The sequence below is a fragment of the Pipistrellus hanaki genome (assembly GCF_964339955.1).
Source record: "Pipistrellus hanaki genome assembly, chromosome: 1".
Classification (NCBI taxonomy): Eukaryota; Metazoa; Chordata; class Mammalia; order Chiroptera; family Vespertilionidae; genus Pipistrellus; species Pipistrellus hanaki.
Window position 1 is genome coordinate 166413262 of NC_140503.1, and position 5834 is coordinate 166419095.

Sequence of the window (5834 nt, forward strand, 5' to 3'; positions counted from 1 at the left end):
CCCTGATCTCCTGCTAAGCCTAGGGACCCGACCCATGTGTGAATTCCATGCACTGGGCCTCTAGTGTTATATAATCCTCAGGGAAAATAATTTGTAATATGTGCCAAAACCTAAAAAATAGTCATAACTGTTGATTTAAACCTACATCTGAAAGTCTAGTCTAAGAAAATGTCCCAAAATATGGCAAGAGATGTATTTGGGGTTGTTCTGCTGCAAGTAACTGAATACATATCTAAAAATAGTATAACCAAGTTTTGGAGAATCACATGAGAAGTCTGGCGGTAGACAGTTGCTGGTCTGAGCTGTCATGCCCTCAGGCTCTTAGGCTCTGCTTTGTTGTTGGGAGCCAGCAGAGTTGAGGCAAGCAACTCAGTCTTAAGGAAATAGAATTAAGTTCCTTCTAGCAGAAGTTATGTGGTGCCCTGAGGGCTTGGCCAGAAGATAAAGATTAACCTGCAGCTTAGCATCTTCCTGCTTAGCATCTTCCTGCCACTTCCCCTTCCTGATCCTCCCCCCTAGATAGCCCAGCCTTGGAATGTTGCACCTTGGAATGTTAACATCTTTGCAACTTCCCCTTCCTGATCCTCCCTCATGGATACTGCCAGGGACCCCTCTGCATGGGCGGCCCTGCCCCCCTTTGTCTCTGCTGTATAAATACAGCCATTTCAGAGAATAAAATCGGAGCTTGATCAGAACCTTGCTCCCATTCTTTCGCGTTCCTTGTTTGTTCATTCTCTTAGGTGGTTCCTGCGTGCCCCCGTTGTTGTCCCGCAGGTCGGGACACTTTGTCATTCTTAGTGTGCTGAGGCCAGACTCTGGATTCAAATGCTGACTGACTTAAATGTGTGACCACATTTTAATCAACATTTCTGTGCTTCAGTGTCCTTATCTATATAAATTGAGATAAGGATAATACCTTTACCTTCACAGGAATTTCTTCTGTGTTTAAGCCTTAAAGGCAACAAGAAAGGGTGTTCTTAAGATAGATTCCCTTAGGTGGAATCACTGGGTCATAAGGCATTTTTAATTTTTGAAGAATCTCCATATTGTTTTCCACAGTGGCTGCACCAGTCTACAACTTAACAATTTTATAAATATAGTATGCACATGGAAATAGTTGTTGGGTTTGTGTGGTAGTAATATAGATGATTAGGTTTTCTCTTTCTGTACATATTAAGCATGAATAACAGTTTTTCAGGGAAACAGGGCCAGTAGGAGGGAGACAGAGAAATAGATATAAAATAGGAATTGACTCATGGGATTATGGAGGCTGAGACATCCCATGATCTGCTGTCACAAGCTGGAGAACCAGGAAAGGTGGTGGTGCAATTCAGTCTGCGTCTGAAGGCCCGAGAACCAGGACTGCCAGTGTCCCAGGCAAGAGAAGATGAATGTCCCAGCTCAAGCACAAAGCACATTTGCCCTTCTGCTGCCTTTTTGTTCTGTTCAGGCCCTCAGCAGCTTGGATGATGCCCACTGCATTAGTGAGCGTTAATCTTCCTTACTCAGGCTGTCCTTCAAATGCTCTCTCTTTTGGAAAGTCCCTCACACACACATTGGATGCTCAGATAGCCTGTGATCTGCTGTCACAAGCAGATCATTTAGCTGAGCATTTCTTTTCTTTTTTTTAATATATTTTATTGATTTTTTACAGAGAGGAAGAGAGAGGGATAGAGAGTTAGAAACATCGATGAGAGAGAATCATCGATCAGCTGCCTCTTGCACACCCTCTACTGGGGATGTGCCCGCAACCAAGGTACATGCCCCTGACCGGAATTGAACCCGGGACCCTTCAGTCTGCAGACCAATGTAGCTGAGCATTTCTTAGCCCTGTCACTCTGACACATAAAATTATAAAATTTCTTAGCCCTGTCACTCTGACATCATAAAACACTGTAATGTTGCTGTATAAAACATTTATAATAAACTTTTTATTTTTTTAAATACACCTTTATTGTTCATATTATTACAAAAGTTCCTCATTTTTTCTCCCTCCACCAGGTTCCCACCCCATCCTCTGCTCTTTCCCCACCCCCCATCGTCCTCATCCATAGGTGCAGAGTTTATGTTCAGTCTCTTCCCGCACTCTCCACTCCTCTTTTTCCTGAGAATCATCAGTCCACTCCCCTTCCATACCTCTGATTCTATTATATTCAACAGTTAATATTGCTCATCAGGTTTTTTAATTATAATAAACACTTTAAAAGATAATCTAAAGCATGACTTACAGTTCCATTCTTAGCAAGATCCAATTTTGGAAGGCCTGCTATGCCTAATATCTAAGTTAACATCAGATCCAGGAATACTTTAAAAGGAAATTTGGCTGGAACTGGTTTGTCTCAGTGGATAGAGTATTGGTCTGTGGACTGAAAGGTCCCAGGTTTGATTCCGGTCAAGGGCATGTACACTGGTTGCGGGCACATCCCCGGTAGCGGGTGTGCAGGAGACAGCTGGTCGATGTTTCTCTGTCATCGATGTTTCTAGCTCTCTATCCCTCTCCCTTCCTCACTGTGGAAAATCAATAAAATAATAAATAAATAAATTAATTAATAAATTAATTAATTAAAAGGAAATTTGACCAAGTGGCAAGGTAAATTGTGGACAAAATGGGAACCTAATTCTAGAAAATGTTACCAAAGAGGAAGTTTAAAATGATTACATGGAAACTAAACTAAGAATAAATTGTATTTCACAACTTCTTGCTTTAAGGATAATTGAGTCTTTCCCTTTTGAAAAATGTTATAAACATTTTACCATTTAATTGTGATCAGAAAAATATAGAATATAAACATCAATCTCCCAGATTTATTCAATTTTAGTTTTTGCCATAGTCATTTTAAAGAAATAGAACATTAAGAATACTATAACTAACACCCCACTCAGCCATTTTTACTCCTTTCTAAGGAATAACCACTATCTTCCCCACGCCTATTATTCCTTTAGTTATATTTTACTACATTTGTGCATGTATTTGTATAAGTGTATCTATATAGCAGAGAGTATCATTTAGTATCTTTAAAAATTTAACAAATATAATTGTTTATATTGTTTTGCTGACTATGTAACAATATTAGATTCTTTTTAACTGTTGTAAAGTTTTCCATCCATTCATTACCCTATTGCATAGCAGTTAGATTGTGTCCACCTTTTCACTATTTAAAAAAATCTTGCCCCATAAATGTCTTTGTAAATATCTCCTTTATCATATGTCTTGGAGTCTTTAAAAAGAAATTTTAATCCTTACCAGAGGATATGCTCATTGATTTTAGAAAGAGGAGAAGGGAGAAAGGGAGAAAGAAACATTGATGTGAGAGAGAACATCTATTGGTTGATTTCTGTATGTGCCCCAAACAGGGATTGAACCCACAACTTAGGTATGTGCCCAGACTAGGAATCGAACCCACAACCTTTTGGTATACAGGATGACACTCCTCAACCAACTGAGCTACACCAGCAAGGGTTAGAATCTTTCCTTTATCCAGTTTTCATAGAAACCTAGAAATGGAATTTTGGGTTGTAGAGTCCATGATTCTTCAACTTCCCTAAGTAATACTAAAATGCACGTTAAGCGGTACATGATTGCAATAGTGAGAAGACTCAGTTCCTCTCTGGCTCTTGGTAGAGGTCTCAGTTCCTCAGGTTAGGAACTTTTTCATAGGACTTCTTTAGTGTGCTCAGAGCATGGCAGGTGGCTTCCTTCAGCATGAGCTTGAATCAAACCATGACCTCCTGATTCACAGGTTCACACTCAACCACTGGGCCACATCAGCCAAGGCCATATCTATAACTGTTTAAAAGTAGAGGGGTAGATTATATACAATTATATTTAGCTCAGCCTAATTGTGAAGACCATCTTTTTTTCTGTGCTGTAGATTTGTTCACTCAATACATTTTATCATGGGTTGTTTTCAAAATCTTGTATTTGTTTTAAATTTTTATCTTTTTAGTATCAGTCTGGCAGTGATTGGAAGTCACTTTTTTTTTTTTTTTTTAATGTAAGCACACCTCTTTGAATCTGCTCCCTTAGTGATCTCTCGATGCACCTGAGTAATTGCTGTTACTCAGGTTTTGCAAATAAACAAATCAAGACTTGGGTCTTGGCTTAGATTTTAAGCAGACTAGGAAGAAGCAGGAACAAAGATGTGAAACTTTAGCCCAGAGACATGCAGGCCATAAAAATAGGAAGGAAATCAGTGGTGATATTGCCTAGTTTACTCTATTTTACCCACAGAGGATCCTGCTAATCGTTAAAATTGGCGTGGCTCAGTGGTTATAGAGTCGGCTTGTACAACGAAGAGTCTCGGGCTTGATTATGGTCAGGGAGGTCAAGGGCATGCCTCTGGGTTGCAGGTTTGATCCCAGGCTCCTGGCGTGGCGTTTGGGAAGCCTGTCACAGGGATATTTCTCCCCTCCCCTCTTTCCCCTCTCTTCCTTCCTCCCTCCTTCCCATTCTCTCTGAAAAATCAACAGAAAAAATATCCTCTGGTGAGGATTAAAAAAAGAAAGAAAGTCCCAGCCTTACTAAGTCAGGTGATCTTCCCAAGACAAGTTTTCTGTCTTCCAGATACTGGAGACTCAGAGTTGGTAAGGATACTTCAGGCTAAAGACGATGAAGATGAGTTTGGATTCTGACAGCCTGGCTCCCAGCACAAAGGCTCGCCAGGGATGTGACCTTGGGCAAATTGCCTAACCACCACAAGCCTCACATTCCTCAAACGAAAGCGGGGTGGGTTAGTAGAATCTGTATTTGGGCTTGTTCTGATGGTTAAATGAGACAGAGTTGGCAAAAACACTTGGCACATAAATATTGTCAACATAAGCTTTTTTTTTTTTTTTTTTTTTTTTTCCTTAAAGGAGGGGGGCCTGTTGAACAGGCTCTCCTTCCCCTTATAAAATCCAGATAATCCTTTTTAGAATTTAAATATGAGCCAAAGAGGCGGAGGGAGGGACTGATCCCATTCCACCCATTAGGGATCACCTGCTGCCTCTCCGCTACGGAAAATCATTTCCTTACTCCGCTCGTGGGCTGACCCATGTGAGTGAGATGGGGTGGGCAGTGGGGCGAGCAGTCTCCGGCCGCAGAATTAGCGCCCCCGCCGGAGGGAGAGCGCGGCGGGACTCAGGGCTGCGGCCGCGGCCCGTGCGACCGATGGAGCTGTTCCGGGTCCCGGGAGCCCCAGCCCGCCAGGCCGCGCGCGGGCTCCGCCTCCAGCCCCCGGGCCCCGCCTCCAGCCCTCCGGGCCCCGCCTCCAGCCCTCCCGGCACCGCCTCCAGCCCTCCCGGCACCGCCTCCAGCCCTCCGGGTCCCCCCTCCAGCCCTCCCGGCACCGCCTCCAGCCCTCCGGGTCCCCCCTCCAGCCCTCCGGGTCCCCCCTCCAGCCCTCCCGGCACCGCCTCCAGCCCTCCGGGTCCCCCCTCCAGCCCTCCGGGTCCCCCCTCCAGCCCTCCCGGCCCCGCCTCCAGCCCTCCCGGCCCCGCCTCCAGCCCTCAATGCCCCGCCTCCAGTCCTCCCGGCCCCGCCTCCAGCCCTCCCTGCTCCCCCTCCAGCCCTCCGGGCCCCGCCTCCAGCCCTCAATACCCCGCCTCCAGTCCTCCCGGCCCCGCCTCCAGCCCTCCCTGCTCCCCCTCCAGCCCTCCGGGCCCCGCCTCCAGCCCTCAATGCCCCGCCTCCAGCCCTCCCGGCCCCGCCTCCAGCCCTCCCTGCTCCCCCTCCAGCCCTCCGGGCCCCGCCTCCAGCCCTCAATGCCCCGCCTCCAGTCCTCCCGGCCCCGTCTCCAGCCCTCCGGGCCCCGCCTCCAGCCCTCCCGGCCCCGCCTCCAGCCCCAGGGCCCGCC